Consider the following 20,010-nt stretch of genomic DNA (forward strand, 5'->3'; position numbering starts at 1 on the left):
CTTCAAATGTCATAACATTCTGTAACTTTTTTTGTGAATCATGAAAAAATTATCCACAGCAGATGAGTCTGCAAATTACCCCAACCATCTATCTATCTGTGCACGACTATGCAGGGAAATTATCTTAAAACTACGCTGAGGCACACAGCTGCGCATCACTAACGGTTAATAAAAGATTTTAAGTGGAATCACACCGATACGCACGGCTGCGCATTTATATACATAAAATAATAAAAGGAGAGAAACAATAAGGAATTCTACATGGAAGCAGGCCGATGCACGCAGCTGCACTGAGTGTTTAGCGCCACTACGTACATAACCTACAGCTATACTAATGGTGATTTAAGGTGACAATATGTTTATTGAAAGTTTGTCAATACAGTTTGATCCTCTCACCAATTTCTTACAAAGTAAAGATGAACCTCCCCATTCCATGGGCCAGATAGAAAGTTTCTAAAGTATATGAAGGCCATTGATGGGGATAGTATGGGGGCTGAGAGAAAAGAAAATACTCCTTGTTTAGGCTCAGAAGTGCAAGTAACTTTTAGGACTTTACCTCAGGTTGCTCCTCAGGAAGGGTAGGGAGATCTTAATGTATTTGAAGAGGCTTTGCTATGTATGGGGCACAGATTTAAACCCACCTCCAGCATAGCTTTGAACAGGTGTAGATTTTATATCAAAGCTCAACATGATGGAGAATCATTTGAAGACTTCCTACAACTTTAAGGGCATTTTCTATGAACTGTCATTTTGGCACTATGAGTGATGAAATGATCAGAGATCACATAATTGTAAATGTAAAGAGTAAGAAAATACAGGAGCAATTATGGGTGATGGGAGATCCTAAGCTGCAAGATGTCATAACTGCATCTAAAGCTTTTGAGCAGTCTGAGAAATGGATGAAGTCTATACTGGATACTAGCTCAAAAAATGTAAATGTTATAGAAAAAGTGTGTGCTGTTGGTGATAGTTCTACTCGGAAACTTGGACAAGCACGGTAGAAGAATGACAAAACTATAACTTGTTATAGGTTTGGACGTTTTAATCATTTGGCTTTATCTTCACAGTGTCCCACCATTGGGAAAGAGTGCAACAAGTGTGCAAGGGTGGGAGATGTTGCACGTGTATGTAAAGGTGACAGGGAGAAGAGTGCTTACCCATCCAAGGGCAGGGCTGCCAGTGTGGTGGGGGAAGTGTCTTGTGTAAGACGCATGTGTGGTGGTGAGACAAATAGTGAGAAAGAAAGGGGATAGTGTTATCCATAAATACTCCTGAGGAAGAAATGGAAGAGGTTAGAAATCCTCCTAAGTGCATAGTTCAGATTCTTGACAAAGAGTTAAAGCTTATGGTTGACTAGGAGTCCCCATGGACTATAATTACTAAAGTCTATTTTGCAGAAATATTTAGTGATGTTGTGACTCAGGATAATTTGAAAGAGTCAGACATTGTGGCTCAGAGCTTTGATGGTTCCATTGATACAATGGGTTATACTGAAGTTGGTATAACATTCAAAGGAAGGGAAGCACAAATCAAAATATATGTCACAGAAAAAGGTGTAAATGTGCTCAGATGGAGGGTTCAGTGGAAACTGGGCATCATGCTTAATCCATGTAGCAAGGAACCCGTATTGGCAATGCTAGGTGGTTAGTTTCTCAGTTCCCTGATGCGTTAATTGAAAAACTAGTCAGATTGGAGGGTTACACTTGCAGTATTAAACTTGAGCAAGCAGCACAACGAGTAAAACAAAAAATTAAGAGGGGAACCTATAAACGAGAGGAATGAACTTAAGAATGCACTGGATGAAATGCTGAGTGGGGATATTATTGAAGAGGTTGAATCTTCAGAATGGGAGTCTCCCATAGTCTTAACGCATAAAGCGAACAAAACTTGGAGGTTATGTATTGATCATAGAGCACTTAATGCTAATATTGTGGTTGAATGTCATCTGTTACCCAATATTAACGGGGTGGTGGGCATGCTGGAAGGTGCTAGCATGTTTTCCACACTTGACCTAAGGTCGGCATATCATCAAACCGAATTACCTGAGGATTCAAAGTGTTTGACTGCACTTGTAATTGTAATTGTAATTGTAATTGTAATTGTAAATAAACTTATAAGGCGCACAGCTACCCACCATGGGGTCTCCCGGCGCCACCAAAAAAGGCTAGCTTAAGCAATGAATGTCTACTGCACGAAGAGCCAAGATTTCAGGCCCCTACGGAACTGTGTAAAAATGGATTGACATTTTAGGGATACGGGCAGAGAGTTCCAAAGCTTAGGGGCCATGTGTGAAAAGGAGCGGCCTCCCATTCTCGCCAGCTTAAATCTGGGGATCACGTAGTTGCCCTGAGAGGCAGATCTAAGCGCACGCGAAGGGACGTAAGGATGGACCCGAGAACGCAGGTATAGAGGTGCCGAACCATGTTTGACTTTAAACATGACGCAAAGAGCCTTGAATTTAATACGGCTCTCTATGCGCAGCCAATGTAAGTCCCGCAAACAGGGAGTGATAGAAGATCTCTTCGGGACCTTGCAAAGGAGCCGAGCGGCAGAATTCTGCACCAGCTGGAGCTTCTTGCGTACCTCTTGTGTGCAACCCAGATATAGAACATTGCCATAATCAAGGCGAGAGGTTACAAGAGCCTGAACCACGGTGCGTCTTGTTGGAACAGGAAGAAGCCAAAGAATTTTTCGAAGCCACCTTAAGATGGTAAAACAGGTGGCTGAAATGCTAACAGCCTGTTGGCGCATTGACAAAGAATCATCCAGCAAGAAGCCCAGGTTGCGTACCTGCGTAACCGGTTGAGGTATCGGACCCATTGCCAGGGGCCAGTGCTTCGGGCCCCAAAGATGTTTATCTTTGCCCAGTATAACTAACTCAGTTTTATCACCATTGAGTTTTAACAGGTTAGCCTGCATCCACCCAGCCACACGGCCAAGTGCCTCCTGGAGTATAGATGAGGAACATTCCATGTTAGAGGAGAGAGAAAAGATAATCTGCGTGTCATCAGCATAAGAATAAAGAAATAATCCTGCCTTCTCCACTATGGAGGCCAGGGGTCTTACATAGATGTTAAAAAGCATAGGACTTAGTGTAGACCCCTGAGGAACCCCATAAGCAGTTGTACGAATGGAGGAGGAGCAGCTTGATGAACAAACCTGAAATGAGCGCTGACTCAGGAATGTGGCTAGCCAGGCCAAAGCAGGCCCAACCACCCCAGCCTTATTTAATGCGGTGATGAGAATAGAATGTGACACCGTGTCAAAGGCTGCGCTCAAGTCAGGTAGTATCAGTGCCATAGTTTCGCCTTGATCCAGATGACTACGCAGCGTCTCAGTAACCCCCAGTAAGGCAGTTTCCGTGGAAAAATTTGCACGGAAGCCTGACTGAGAGGAATGCAGATAACCTGTTGCCTCTATGTGTGCCGTTAAATGAGTATTAACATGCTTCTCCAAAATTTTTGAGAACATGGGTAAAAGGGAGACAGGCCGAAAGTTGGAAAAAATTTTGGGGTCCGCCCCAGGTTTTTTCAAAAGGGGAATCACCATGGCCCTCTTCCAGTCAGTGGGAACAGTAGACTCCCGAAGAGAGGCATTAAGCAGTTCTTGAATCACCAAAAGGGGGGCTGGTGCAAGCTGTCCCAGAATAGTAGGAGACATGGAATCTAAAGGGGAGCCAGATTTCACCTTAGAAAGACACCGACGAAGGGACTCTTGGTCTAGTAATGGCCATTCAGAGATCACTTCCTTGGGAGAAGGGCTCTCCCCATATGTAATGGGAGAAGGCTCATTTCCAGATAGTGGTGTGTTAACTGCCAAGGAATTATGGATGGTTTCGACTTTAGTAATAAAGAAGTCCGCGATCTCATTACATTGAGATTCATCCAGTATTGGGGGGGCTGGAGAAGTATCTGCCCCTGCCAACTTTTTTATCATAGAAAAAAGAGCTTTAGGGCGATTGGTGGCCTTAGAGATGGATTCAACGATAAAAGTCCCTTTCGTCTTCCTACAGGCTGAATGATAATTTTTTAAAGCTGCCCTGTAAATTAATTTACTCTCTACTGAGTAGGTTTTCCTCCAACACCTTTCCAGGTGTTTGCACTTAACCTTCATTATTTTGAGATCCTGCGTAAACCATGGAGCCGGGGGCAAATGTACGTGGGGACGGTTGGTGCACAGAGGAAGATGGCACTCAATTGTAGAAGATAGCCAGTGTGACACCTCTAGGTTCAAAGAGGATAAAGGGCCAAATGTATCTGGGCATAAAGATGTTAGATCAGCGTTGAATTTTTCCAAGTTCAGTTTCGACCAAGCTCTAAATTTAGTAGCATTGGGAGGAGGGGCCGGAGGAACGCCACTAACTGATGTAAACCTAAATTGAACGGCAAAATGACCAGACCAGATAAGGGGGAGGGGTGAAGTACTACAATCCAGCGAGATATTAGATAAAACTGGATCAAGTAGATGTCCTGCCTGGTGGGTAGGTCCCTGATTGCATAATACTAGATTAATTGTCGGCAAGGAACGTTTTACTCAATTTGTCATTGGTGTCTTCTAAATGAAGATTAAAATCACCCAAAATAACAAAGTTAGCTGCCTTCAGAACATAAGGAGCAATCAGCTCTGAAAAAGAGGAAAGCCACTGAGTGGGTTTATCTGGGGGACGATAGAGGAGAATCCCTTACAAGGTAATATGGGGTGAAAGTGCAAGTTTAAACAGCCCCGCTTCACAATCTGGAAAAGGCAAGGCTTCTATCTGCGCAGGAACTGGCATGAAGCCAAGTTTCTGTGAGAAATAAAGCGTCCGGGAGAGCGGTGCTTAGGAGATCGAATATATGTTCCTTGTGTTTTGAGAGAGACCTACAGTTGATGCTCCAGAAATTAAAAGTGGTGCTTATTGACCCCCGTGAATCTTTTGCTATAGAGGGTATAACTTGCGTTATGTCTCTCTTACAGTTAAATGAGAAATCACAACCTGAGCAGCTGGTCAGAGGTCCGACTGACAAGTCACACGGCATGCCAATGCATTCCTTACCCCGTAAGTTGTACAATTCCTCAGCAGAGTATGTGAGGCGTACCCTGCCATCCCCCTTATCAGAGACATAGTTTCCGGCCGCTGGGCGCTCAAGGGCGCGGACGGGCGCAGACGGGCTTGCCTCTGGCGCGCTTCTGGCGCGCCATCGGCGCGCCCGCTGCGCGCGCGCTGCGCGCTAGCATCAGGTGAAATTAATAGCAGCCGGTGGAGCAGGGGGCGTGGCCTAGTGTGGAAGCAACCCACCAACCACCTTCGCGAATTAGGAGCGAGTGATTTAGTACCCCACAAGGTTTATTTCAATTCAAAAGAATGTCTTTGGGCCTTGCATGAGTGGCATCTGTGTTTTAGAGAGCAATGTTAAACATTTCCAAAGTTACATTGAGTGGTTCATCAAATGCTTCCAGGATGACATTCTCATTTTCGCCAGAGATGTACATGAACATTTGAAGCTCTTGAAAGAGGTGTGTGGTGTGTTAAGAAAACATGGCCTGACATTGAGAGAGAATAAGTGCAAACTCTTTCTTGAAATGGTAGGATATTTGGGACATACTTTGTCAAAGGAGGGTGTTGTGCCCAATACATCTTTGGTGGATGCTATCATCAAGGCACCTGCACCGGACAGCAGGGAGAAATTGCTCTCATTTGCAGAGCTATGAAAATATTATTGTAAATTCATCAGAGACTTTGCTACCAAAATGGAACCATTAAGAGAGCCGACTAGAAGGAATGTGGAGTTTGTATGGTCAGAAAACAGCATAAGGAATTTGAACTAGTAAAATCAGCGATTGTGGGGGCACCGACTTTAAAACTTTTTTGTCTAAACAAAAAATGCATTATTACAGTGGATGCTGTACAGGGTGGGAAGTGTATTGTCGCAAAAAAATGGAAAAGAGGAGTGGAATGTAGAATTTGCTTCTCGCACCCTTAATGATACCGAAAGACAGTAGGTTGTGATAGAAAAATAATTGTTGGCATGTGTGTGGGCTGTGGAATGTTTGCGTAATTCTGTTTGTGGCTCTCGTTTTACTTTGAGAATGGACCACAAGCCTTTTGTGGGAAATTTGTTTTCTGGAGGCTGGTGTAATGCTACAGCACACATTGCACGATAAGTGTCCAGACTCTAGGAATACAACATTAAAGTGAAATATGTATCTAGTAAGAAAAATGTGACAGTGAACTGTTTGTCCAGATTACTGTGTGCTTAAGAGGAAGATGCCAATGACGCTGATGACACTGAAATCATAGCTAACATAGCAGATGTGACGTTGGGAAATTTGAAGGTGTGAATGAAGAAATGTGGAAGGTTGGTGAGGTGGGTGAATTACTATTAAAGAGTGTTGTGAAATATGTAAAAGAGGAATGGCCGAAGAGAAAAGAGACTTCGGCTGAACAGTTCCCATATAGGAAGATTTCAGGAGATCTTGAGGTGGAAAGTGATATGCTGTTCAAGGAAGGAAAGTGTATACCTCCTGCTGGTTTTCGGGATCACATATTATCTTCATCCCATGAAGGACATTTGGGAATGTCATCTATGAAAAGATTTATAACAACTCTGTTTTGGTGATCTATTCTTGATAGGGAAGTGGACAGAGTTGTGTGGGAGTGTGAAGTTTGTGTCAATATTGAAAAGATGTTAAGGGTAGCACCAGAACCATTGAGTCCAGTTAAATGGGCGGAGTTGCCGTGGCAAAAAGTGGGTTTTGATATTTCAGGACCTTTAATTCATTACAGCAGGATTATAGGTTTGCTTTGGTTCTGGTGGACTACCACTCTTTTAAAGGGCCTGAAGGAAAATGTGTTTTTTAATTCACCATTGCTGTTGTGATTGAATTCCACAAGGAGCTGTTTGCTATAGAAAGAGATCCTGAAGTTCTACTCACCGATAATGGGGTATAATTGAAATCACATGAGATGGAGAGTTTTGTTAGGTACTGTAATATTCGGCATGTCGCCACTGCACTGTACGAGCCTCAAGGAAATGAACAACTGGATTTGGAAAGGGGATAGATGTGTTGTATAGTTCACTTTAAGGGCCCAATTCCAATCCGGTTCGGAAATCTTCCAGATCTAATCGGTTTGGTAATGATTTCCGACCCACTCGGATCGGGAGAGTCCGACCGACTGAGTACGATGCTTCTGGATGCTTCCAGATACGATTTGGTTGGACTCCCATTGACTTTAATAGGAGCCTATGTTCCTAACCGCATCCTAATCAGGCCCTCGGTCGGGGAGACACGTTCCAGATCCGATTTGGAAGGAGCAAATGCCATTAGGAGGCCTTCCTAACCGCATCAGTATCGGGCCCTAGGTGGGAATGCTTTCCTAACCGCATCGGAATCGGGCCCTATGTATTTATGTTCAATTCTGGTCTCATGCCAGCCATTTGTTCAAACAGCTTCTGATTCAGAATGGTGGCATTAGAGGAGTTGTGCTGCTTTAGATTCAGGCTGGTACTGTGCTGTTCTCCAATAAACATATTAATACTTAAAATTGTACTCCTTTTCTTTGAATTCAACAATACAATATGCTTATTTTTGTATCTAGCTTTCCTTCGCTGTGACTAATAATCTCTGTTACATCTCATGTCTGATATTTAGGGTCTGTTAGATCTCCTGTCTCAGGCCACAACATGACAATTCATTGTGTTAAAAGGAGAGGTCCGGGGGGGTGAGACCTGAACGAGGAGATGACCCACTAAATATACAGGGATTACTCCTGCAACTATCAAGATGATGGTTGAAAGTCAAATCTCTTGACAAAATGCATCCAAAAACTCTCTGTGCTGGATTCGAGATCCCCACATTGAGATGCCTAGAAAGGAAAAATATTGCTACTCACAGTTAGGTTTCATCAGGAAACCGCAAAACCATAATTCTCAGATTTAGGCACACTAACTTAGCAAAATGCTCGAAAAGAGTTGTAAAGATAAGAAGCTCTATTGCCTAGATTTCTGGAGGTCCAGGAAAAACAAGCATTTGCAATGCAATAGGTCTGCATTTATGAGAGTTTAAGCTATTGACATTGTAAATGACAATGCCTTTTATTTATGTGTTGGCTTTAAAATAGATTAATGAAAGGCATTGTCAATTACAATGACAATAGCTTAAACTCTCGCAAATGCGAGACCTATTGCATTGCAAATGCGTGCTATAAATTTTTTTTTTAAACGTTAGGATAGAGAGAGTGTCCTGCCTGCATTAGCAGGCATGACAAAGCTATTTGAGAAAATAGTGCTTGGAGGCTGTAATTAAAGCCTACCGAATAACAACACACGTAACAGGGGATGTCGCTATGGGAGGTTGCAAAATGAGAGAAGGCACTACTAAGGAGGGACTAGTAAGCCTTTTGACTAATGAACAGCCACAGTTTACAGTGTACAATGACACATCAATACAAAATGTGGGCGGAGGGTGGGCGGACCTTCAAGTCCCTACCTCAATACAGCATGCTTTGCTGAGCAGCACATACTCTGCCCAGGCTCAACCCAAAAAACATGTTGACAAGTGCTACCCCACTTGCCCCTTGCCCCCCCCCACCCTGCTACTAATCCCTGTGAAAGTATGAGATATCCAAGCTGATGATAAGTGTAACACTGAGCAGTGAGGTGAATCCCGAATTATGCCGCCTGAAGGAAGGAGCCCTGCTTACCTTGAGTCACAGTAATCTTGGAGGAAGGCTCAATGAGAAAATGTTCACTGCTAAGCTGTGTGGTACCTTTCAAATGCCAGCAAAACCGACTCAGCCGTCCATTCATCCAAGGCTGGTTAATTAGATGGTATCATCTGATATAAACAGTGCTTAAAATCAACAGAAATGTGGTATGAACCACTATATAAAACAAGTTATTAGTAGTTGTAGCAGCAGTATTAACGTTAACATTTTCTGAAACTGACCGTGTGAAGTCATCTGTTTTTCCAACTTCCCCACACATTCTTGAAGGGCTGGGAACACATTCAGCTTCACTTATCACTAGGAACTAAACCCATCCCCCTGCCCCCTCACCCCCCCTAAAAAAAAACTAACTATCATAGCTATCAAAGGTGCCAGCAAACCTCCTGAGTGCCAACATTTGGAATTCAGACAACAGCAAGATTGGCTGAATTGCAGCTGGTTATGAATAGAGAACTTAGAGGCATATCAACAAGCAGGCGATAAAAAATTATCGCCGCTTCTGCGGCCGTTTTCGGCCGAAAAGCGGCGATAATTTTATTGCCTAATCAGCAAGGTCACGCTAACACGTGAAACCTTGCTTTAGCGTCAGGATTCCTAACGCCCAGCTTTGCATCTCTAATGAGATGCAAAGTGGGCGTTCCTGACCTGGCATGACAGGAGAAATGTCGCTAAGCGACATTTCTCCTATCAGCAAGCCTAACGCTATGAAGCATGGCGTCAGGAAAAGTAGCGATAACCCCTGTTATCGCTACTTTCCTTACGCCTGGTTCAGGACTGACTGACGAGGAGCTTGCAGCAGGAGCGTTACGGCGCTGCCGCGCGATTTTTAAAAGTTTGCATTATTATTACTTCTTTTAGGTTTGTGGATCTGTGCCTCACTTCCCCCTTACCTGCATTTTAATTTGTGTCCTCACCGCCGCTTGGCGGGCTGGTTCCCGGGGTGGCAGACATCTTGGCTTGGGGAGCGGACCGGGCAGTCAGCGCTTACTGCGCATGCGCCAGGGGTTGGGCGGACTTTTAAGGCGAGTCCCCGCCTTCCTCTCCCCTGACGAGGAGCTTGCAGCAGGAGCGTTACGGCGCTGCCGCGCGATTTTTAAAAGTTTGCATTATTATTACTTCTTTTAGGTTTGTGGATCTGTGCCTCACTTCCCCCTTACCTGCATTTTAATTCGTGTCCTCACCGCCGCTTGGCGGGCTGGTTCCCGGGGTGGCAGACATCTTGGCTTGGGGAGCGGACCGGGCAGTCAGCGCTTACTGCGCATGCGCCAGGGGTTGGGCGGACTTTTAAGGCGAGTCCCCGCCTTCCTCTCCCCTGACGAGGAGCTTGCAGCAGGAGCGTTACGGCGCTGCCGCGCGATTTTAAAAAGTTTGCATTATTATTACTTCTTTTAGGTTTGTGGATCTGTGCCTCACTTCCCCCTTACCTGCATTTTAATTCGTGTCCTCACCGCCGCTTGGCGGGCTGGTTCCCGGGGTGGCAGACATCTTGGCTTGGGGAGCGGACCGGGCAGTCAGCGCTTACTGCGCATGCGCCAGGGGTTGGGCGGACTTTTAAAGCTCCTCCCCTGGCGCAGCGGGATCGCGCAGCGGGCGTGTCCTCGCGTGGCCGGAGTCGTGCCAGAGTCCTGCCCGTCTGCGCCCGTCCGCGCCAAGGCCGTGCGGGACGTGGCGGGCTCTGGCCTGCTCCTGTTATTCCATTATTGCTGCCATGCGTACATATTCCAGGGAGCACTTGTACTCCATTGGCAGGGTGGGCGGTCATTGCACTCTACAGCCCGTTCACCCACTATGTGGCCCCTACCGCTGTCCCTGCAATGGTTTGGCGCTGGACCCCCCGCAGCTTCTTCCCCAGTTGGGCCCCCCTGTTGCTCAGTACTACAGGGGGCTACCGCCTTCACTGCGGATTTTGAATCTTAACGTCAGGTCGATTCTCGCACATAAACAGAATGTGTACGACCTGATTGAAAATGAGGTTCCGGATATCTTAGCCTTAACCGAAACATGGCTGCAGGAGGCCGACACTGCTATCCCTAACCTCGTTTGTCCTCCTGGTTACTCTATGTACATTGCAAATAGACTAACTAGAGGTGGAGGCATAGCTCTGATAGTGAGATCTTGTCTCTCCTGTGTGTGGACCATTCTTGAGATCGCTGGTTGTGAAAGTGCCTCGTTTAAAGTCGCTGTCAGCCCAGAATTTACACTCTCTGGGATGGTGGTGTATCGTCCGCCGGGCAGTGATGTGGCATTCAGGAATGCTTTCCCGGACACTGTCGCCACCTTGGTTACTGACTGTGCCAATTTTTCCATCTTGGGTGACTTAAACCTGCATTTTGATGCTCCATCCTGTCTGACAGCTCGTAATATTCTTATGGACTTAGAGGCCTTTCAACTTTTTCAGCTGGTCTCCCAGCCTACTCATTCCGGGGGTCATATTCTTGACCCTTTTTTTACCAACTTGATCGAGGCTAAAGTCACGTCGGTGGCTCCTGTAGAGTGGTCGGACCACTCTTTGGTATCCATCTATTGCCCTATGACTACCAACATTTCCACCTCTCCAGCCAAGCGGATATCCAGGAGGCCCTGGAGTAAACTTAGGCTGGACGACTTTTACCATCTTTTGTCAGTGGAACCTCTGGCCCTACCTAACAACGTAGAGGAGGGGTATGATCTCTTCTGTGCCTGGCTCACTAGGGCTCTGGATGTTTTGATACCTGTTGCAACAACGAAGATCAACCCTCGAGTGTCAAGCCCCTGGTATGACGATGCTTTGCGCGCTCTGAAGGGAGCCTGTAGACGGGCGGAGAGGGCCTGGCGGAAGACATACGGGGCTGAGTTAAAGGCCACCTATGTCACGTCCGTCAAGCTATACCATCGGGCTATTTGTCGTGCTCGAGCGGCATTTTATGCCGAGGAATTTCGTAATAGCCCTAACCCGTCGAAGGCTATCTTCAAGGCGGTGAAAGACCTTATGTCTAAGCGGGCTATCTATATGGCTGAGAGCTCTGTCTCACACTGTGAGTCCCTCGCTTCCTACTTCTTGGGAAAGGTCCAGTCTATATATCGGTCCTTCCCGAGTACTGGTATAGCGATGGGTAGTCCTAAGGAGTCACTTCATCTGCCCGCCCTGCTCTCACTTCCCCCACTTTCCTTGGAAGGGTTTGACAAACTTGCTATGCAAGTTAAATCGGGGTCTCCTGCCGATCCAGTGAGGCCTGTCCTCTTTCGAGATCAGACCTTTGTGGGGCGTGTGGCTATACGCTCACTGGTTAACCTCTCTTTAGAGACCGGGGTCGTCCCCACCAGTTGGAAGCAAGCGGTGGTGTCGCCGATTATCAAAAAACCATCTTTGGACCCGTCTAAACCGGAAAGCTATCGCCCCATTTCGCTGCTGCCTTGGCCTGCCAAGTTAACAGAGGCTCATGTCAATCTGGCCCTGTCCGCACACTTAACCCGGACCAATGCCCTCGACCCCACACAGAATGGCTTCCGTGCTGGTCACAGCACGGAGACTGCCCTTCTGGTGATGGTGGAACATCTCCGCGCAAGGTTGGATGCTGGTCAGACGGCCGCACTGATTTTGCTAGATCTCAGCGCCGCATTCGACACTGTATCCCACAGCATCCTCCTTGGGCGACTTGAGGAGACTGGTATTGGCGGCCTGGCATTGCAGTGGTTCCGCTCCTGCCTTGACAACCGTTCCTTTTGTGTTTCCATCCCACCCTTCAAGTCCAGGGTTTTGCCTCTGGCCATGGGGGTTCCGCAGGGATCTTCGCTGAGTCCCACACTGTTCAATCTCTACGTGAGACCGCTGGCTGATGTCGCTAGGCAGTGGGGCCTAACCATGGTCTCATATGCCGATGATACACAGCTGGCGGTTACTCTCAGCGGGGATGCGGTAGAGGATGCCCCCAGGTTTCAGTCCGGACTGAAGGCGGTGGCCAGCTGGTTGACAGCTAACTGTCTCCAGCTTAATGCCACAAAAACTGAGGTTATGGTTGTCGGGAAGGGAGTGGAGCTTTGGGGCGATCAGTGGTGGCCTTCTGAGCTGGGCCCCACTCCGACCTTAGTTTCGGAGGTGAAGAATCTTGGGGTCTGGTTAGACGCTGGTCTTACTTTCATAGGCCACACCAAAAAAACTGCAGCCTGTTGCTTTGGGCTACGAAGGGGCTTACGGCCGGTGCTCAAGTTCTTTGATGCCCCTACCAGACAGCTTGTGGTCCAGGCAATTATCATCTCCCGTCTGGACTACGCCAGCTCTTTGCTGGTGGGGGCAAACCAGGCTGAGCTTACCCGGCTGCAGCGGGTGCAGAACGCCGCTGCAAGAGCCATTGTTGGACTTCCTAAGTTCTGCCCGGTGTCTCAGGTCATCCGTTCTTTGCATTGGCTCCCGGTGAGGAAGCGTATTGTCTTTAAGGTCTTGTGTCTGACCTTCAAAATCCTCAGAGGCATTGGCCCTGAGATCCTGGCCAATACTATTTCTTTTTATGTTCCCACCCGCAATCTTCGTTCTCAGGGCCAGGCCCTTGCTGTTGTTCCCAGATTTAGGCTCAGCAGGATGGGGGGCCGGTCCTTTAGGGTGCGAGCTGCGTCAATCTGGAATACCCTTCCAGTTGAAATTCGGCTGATAGAGGACTTGTTGACGTTCCGCAGACTCATAAAAACTTTCTTATTTTAGTCTCCTGTTTTGTCCCTCTTTGCTGTAGTATTCTCCTTGTTGTGTTATAACTGCTCCTTGTCTTGGCGCCGGGATGCTCCTTCGCTGGAGTCGCTGTGCGCTTGATAAATTGTTTTAACATAACATAACATAACATAACTTAGCCATGATATCCTATGGAAGGTGGATATCATGGCTAAGTATGTGAGTCCCCATCAACTAGCTAACGTGAGATTATCGCTGGGTTTCCAGCGATAATCTCACGTTAGCCAGTTAGCGCTAGGATTTTTATCGCTGATGAGATAAACGTTGCTAATAGCACGCTATCTCAGCGATAAAAATCGGCGATAATTATCCGAGCGCTAAGTGCGCTCAGCGATAATTATCGCCGGTTGTTGTTGATATACCCCATAATAGGTTGACCTCCACGCTCTTCTGAAATCAGCATTCTGGCATCCATGTCAGGAGTAATGAGATGTCTTTTTTTTATCAGCGATTGAGAGAGACTCCGAGCAATGACCTTTCCAGACCCATATAGGTTCCCAAAATATAGCAGAGCTTAGTGTAACTGTAATTTCTCTCACCTGTAGCCTGCCAGAGGATTTTTCTACAGTCCTGATTCTGTTTATGCCCTTATCTTCTTGGGACTAGTTTTGATCCATCAAGGTGATTTAACTTTTTTATTAAAACAGAATTCTGAATCAAACCTTTTTCCAAATGTTGAATGTACTTAATGGTGAAATTGAGTAAATCAACCCAGCATTCAGAGATATATTCAGTGGCCTACCAGCTCGCCAAAGATTTTAATAATCCTTGCTATTATCATTGCATCAAACATTTTCTATTGTGTTTTAAATTTTACTCTGTAGTAATTGTTCTCGACTGCAGTCTAATTTGTACATGTACGGGTGAGATTATATGTCAGCTGTTGGTGTGGGTTAGAATATCAAGCTGCAGAATATTTCTTATTATTTTATTTCAAAATAATATGACTATGCACTGTTATGCACCATTTTGAAAAGTGAATGAAAAAGAGTATATACATAGCGTGTTTTTATGAAGAATATTTATTGCTGATTGTTGTGAGAGACTTGCAAGATGAAAAAATGATTACCCGTTGAGTTGCTAGGTGGTTTTGAAAGAGAGCCTTCAGCTTTACGTATTGTCTTCCAGGGATACATTTGCGGTCATTGAGCTCGAGATGCGTTATAATGAGGTGCTTTGGTAAGAAGAGAGACCGAGGGGTATATTCAAAGAGCGTGTGATAACTACCGCAAGAGTAGCGTAACGCAACTTTCAACATCGCAGCCTATCGCGGGAAAATAACCCTGTGACAACGTGGAATTCACAACGCCGCGGTACCATGAGATAGACTGCCGAAACCGCGGACAATGTCGGCGATACAACCCCCTCGATGGAGATAAAAAAACACAAACCACAACACCAAAAAACCTGAGATGGGCCAAAGCCCAATGAGGAAATCAGCGATAAGCACCGCCAGGCCTGCAACACACACCTGGCAGGTGGGAAAAATCACCATAAAAGTAGAAAAAACACCCAAACACAAATTGACCTACACCCAAGCACCATGGAGGCAGCCGGAGCAGGCGTAGAGGACGAGCGCAACCCCACAAGCACCCCAAACGACCAACCTGGGACCTCGGGGACAGAGAAGGGCAAGGACAAGAAGACGAGGAAGACGAATTTCAGTCCGCAGGCGAACAGGATCATAGTCACGGAGGTGATGAAACACCATCAACAACTCTTCGTCACCTCCAACGTGTCATTAGGCAAACTGCAATATGTCGGGACATCGTCGACAAGGTGAATGCCGTCGGAGAGCACGAGCGGACAATGGACGAGGTCAAGAGGCTATGGAATGACATCAAGCGAAAGACCAAGGAGAAACTCTCCGCCAACCAGACAGCAGCAATGCAGACCGGAGGTGGGGGCCCAGCGCCACAGGTGGATGACATGGAGGAGCTGGTGTCGACAGTCATCAGTGTGGAGACTGTGGCTGGAGTTGGGGGAGCGGACACTGCTCGACAGGACACAACACAACCGCAACAGGGGGAGTGTCCACCAGGTACTGGTGGGACGGGTGCAGATGGGCACAATGGCACACATGCACAATCAAGCAGGGCACAGTACACACCCACAATGACCCTGGCTCCTCGACCAGACATACAGACTGTCACAATGTACAATACCATGCTGTCTGAATGTCAACATGTACCATGCGGCTACATACATGTGGACACATTGTAACACCTGCTGCAGAGCAATGCCAGCCACTCTTCACTGATGACGAGGAGGACAACGCCAGCATCGACACCCAAACCATCCAAGACATCATTGACCTCATCCGCCACTCACCTCCAGGATCAGGGCAGCCCAGCTACATCGGTGAGACCCCACCCACCACCCAAACCACCCAGCAGGAGGCACCCACAGCCCCGGCACTCTCCCAAGACCCCCAGGAACAACACATGGCCTTCCAACGCCGTGTGCTGGAGTGCCAGAGGGAGACGGCTGAGCAGGTGCGGGTGGGCGTAGGCATCATGGCTGCCAAAGTGGACGCCCTTCTTGGGTGTCTATGTCTGCCCCATGGTCTCCAACGAGCCCTGACTGACATCGCTCGAGTCATGACGCGGAGAAAAGAACAGCTGTCCACTCAGAGTGGCTCCAACGATGCCAGCCGTGAGCTGGCACACATGCAAAAGCTCATGGAGGACATGGTGCAGATGGAGGCGGAGAGGATGGCAGCCACCGCTGTACATCATCGAAATGTAGCTGGGATCTATCATGCCCTTCAGACCTCCATCATGGCGTTGCCGCCACAAGGCATGGCGCTGATGAATGCTGCTGCCCCCACACCATCCACATCCCCGCCCCCTGGTGTGTCAGTGCCTCCCAGTGCGGCAGGCGCATCCACTCAGGCATCTGATGTGTCAGTGGCACACAGTGCTGCAGCCGGTACTGCAACACCCACAGGTGCGGCAGAGCACACATCCGGGGACAATGACGGGTTTGTGAGCTGGAGGCACAAGCATTCATTTCTGCTACCTGGCCTCCTTCTGCTTGGTGCCGCAAATGGCCTCATGACCTTCCACTGATCCCCGAGACACTCCGATGCACTCACCTTGGACAGCGACATGGAATGTCACATCCTGTTCGACGACCAATGACACGGCGGACAGACTGCGGACTGTACCCTTCCCTTCCGCAGGACTAGTAATCCCCGGATGGACTCTGGCTGGCCCTCCATGGGCCCATGTTGTGTAGTGTGCTCGGCATTGCCCTGTACCGCTCCAGCTGCAGAAGTGCACAGGATGTGTAATAAACATCCAGTGACGCACTGCTTTGTCATGTCTTTCATCAGTCATGTATAATTGTGTAGATGAATGTAGGGATAATGATTTCCCTTGCGTCAATGTTGCTCATCCCTGTGGGATGCCAGTCAGAGGGTGCTCCATTGCATTTTGTGTACCGGGTCCCGTGGACTCTACAACAGGGACACACGCATCACTCACTTCCTTGTCCGGACATGGACTGAACCACGCCCAGAGCCCACGAGTCATTGTTGCAAGCCCTGTGCTGGTCCGGCATACGGCAGGCCAGACCACTCCGTTTATGCTCCGAGGGGGGGCCCTCATTGCTATCCGTCGCAGGCGAACTCGCTGGTGGTGTGCAGGTCACTGGTCTAGTTGTCAGCATGTCACAGCCACTCCCTGAAGGCAGGTTTGCACACACACCACACCCATCCGGTACAGGCGCCACAGGCCATGTGACTCCGCCAACATAAGGGGCTGACGACATCACATTCCCCTCTGCCGGTGGTGACTGGATGACGGACACCACGGGTCTCAATAATAAAAGGCCCAAGAGTTGTTGCGCACAGGGTTAGTGGCTACCGAGGCCTGCATATGGCACGGGCCTACCACCACATGGCGCTGACTGGGGTTACACAGGGTTAGTCGCACCCATAGCATTTTGGCCGGCACAGGCACCCCGCCATGGGACGGTGACATTGGGTGCACTGAGTCAGTGGCACCTTAAGCTGCTGAGCGGGTGTGCAGCCTATGATGATGCCCCATCCTGGCGGTCCGGACAACTCAGCTTTCGTGTGCCCTGCTGGACCGCAGTGTAGGCCAGATCCAGCAGGCAGCGTGGGCCTACCGCCACGTGGTGCCGCTTCTGGGTTCACAGAGTTAATAGCACCCATTTGCTGAGCGGGTGTGCAAAAGACACACGATTGATGTACGTAATGCTAAACAAAAAAAACTGAGAGGGTGTGCAGCCTGCGGTGTTGCCGGGTACACTGGTGTGTCCTATGCCATGGAGTACTCAAGACCCAGCACCAAACGTGAGACCTGGTGGCTTGCGGAGCGTGGCTGCATGGTGTGGAGGGTGCCATGTCCACGGGCCTCGGGCTTGTGGCTTGCAGCGGCACGTGGTGGGACATTCTGTCTAAACGCCGGTGGCAGAAGGTGAGCAGTGAGGCCTGGGTGTGCATGGGCGGGCATGCTCCGATGGGCAGCAGGAGGCTTCGGGGTGCCTCTGCCTGGGTGTGCATGGGCGGGCAGGCAATGTTATCTTGTGCAAGAGTGTGTACTGTGCCAGTCATGTAACTGGACTCTGTTTCAGATGGCGGCTCTGACTCAGATGTGTGACCTGGGGTACTGATATACATACCGGAACGTGGTTGGAGACACACCGGTGGCAGCAGGTGAGCAGTGTGGCCTGGGTGGGCAGGGGCGGCATTCTCTCTCAATCTCTCCTTCTCTTCTTCTCTCTCTGTCTCCCCATCTCTTCTTCTCTCTCTGTCTCTCCCTCTCTTCTTCTCTCTCTCTCCTTCGCTCCCTCTCTGTCCTTTGATGTGCGCAGGACACACCTTCTCATCATGTTTTTTGTCTTGCAGGCTGTGACCCGAGGGGAGCCACCATGTGTCTTCATTTGATTTCAGTGTTCATTTTAATAAAGTTTCATTTATTGCTTCGAAAGTGAATGTGTGATGCTCATTTCTGTGATGACACATGCATGTCACCAGTTGTGATTGTGCGTCATCAAGCAGATTATTTTGTACAAGTTTAGTTGTGGCTGATGTGGCATGTCTTTGTTTGGGGGGGTGCCAGGGAGGGGTGGTCCGGGGGTGGTGGTGGTGGGTGTTGTGGCCAACTTGGGTGCCCAGGCCGCATGACGAGTGGCTCCATGGCATCTGTTGCACTTCCGATGTAGCCCTGGGCTGGGCTGGGCTTCCTTTTGTGGTGCAGGCTGCCGTCCGACTTTACACCAGGTCAGAGCAGGTGTAAAATTCGCGCCTTATCACCGGTTTTGTGTTCTTATCGCCGATCTGGCTGGTCGTTGAGAAAGTTGTGGTCGCGGCTTTTGGCACGTGAACGCCTTCTCTGCATCTCATTAGCGATAGTTGCGGTGGTCCTCTGTGGCGATGTATTTTGAGGCTGCTATCGCGGGTAAACTGGTACTGTGGGCTGTTATCACGGGCTTGTGAATGGGGAGGCATATTTATCACGACTTTGGCTGCGATAAGGTGTCGTTAATTTGGCGATAGCTCCTTGTGAATATGCCTCCAAGAGTAGAGAATTGGGCCTGCCTAGACTCCAAGCGATGCATGGCAAAGGGCAGCTTCTAAAGGAAATGGTCACTCACTTATCTCAAAAGTTGGCCATCTTCTCCCAGCAGGGCTTTCCTAAGTGAAAAAAGAGAGCACAGAGGACTCCAGCACATTTCCAAGGCTTGAATCAGTGGTCTTTTACTGGCTTCTGCGAGCATAACAGCCCAGACAGTGACCAGGATCTAGGTTCTTCCTTATCAGTGGCCACCTTCCTCATCAGAGAAGTCCTGTATCAGTCATTCTTTTTAGAAGCAAAGAGGCAAAGCATGTATCATTGTAAAAAAAAACACTGCAAATAAAAATCAAACAAAATCCTGCATGGTATTTGTTGAACTATTCATTTCCCCGTCCCCTTTCACACTTGCATGCCTTTCTAATTAAAACGAACCGCTGGTAAGTAAAAAATAAGCCATCAATCAATCTAATCAATCTGCGCGCTACTTACCCGTAAGGGTCTCAAGGCTCTCGGGGGGGCGGGTTCCGCAGATCCTTTCAGCCGAAGAGCCAGGTCTTGAGAGTCTTCCTGAGGGTGTTCAGGGAGGGGGCGTGCCTGATGTCTGCCGGGAGCTCGTTCCAAGTTTTGGCCGCGTTGTGGGTGAAGGATCTTCCACCTGATCTGGCTCTGTGGATGTGCAGGGTTTCGGCCAGTGCGAGGTTGGAAGATCAGAGGTTCCATTTGGCTACATGGAAGTTGACTCTGTCATTGAGGTATTCGGGTCCGGTGTTGTGTAGGCGTGGGTGAGGATTTTGAAGGTGACTCTTTTTTCCACGGGGAGCCAGTGGAGCCCTCGTAGGTGTTGGCTGATGTGTTCATGCCGGGGTGTGCCGAGGACGAGTCTGGCGGCGGTGTTCTGTATCGTTTGGAGTTTGCAGAGTAGGGACTTGTTTATGCCGGCATAGAGTGCGTTTCCATAGTCGAGTCTGCTGGTGATGAGTGCGTGGGTGACTGTCTTCCTTGACTCAGGGGGGATCCACTTGAAAGTCTTTTGGAGTATTGGGAGAGCGCGGAAGCAG

Source organism: Triturus cristatus, chromosome 2_2, assembly GCF_964204655.1.
Source record: "Triturus cristatus chromosome 2_2, aTriCri1.1, whole genome shotgun sequence".
In the NCBI taxonomy this organism is placed as follows: Eukaryota; Metazoa; Chordata; class Amphibia; order Caudata; family Salamandridae; genus Triturus; species Triturus cristatus.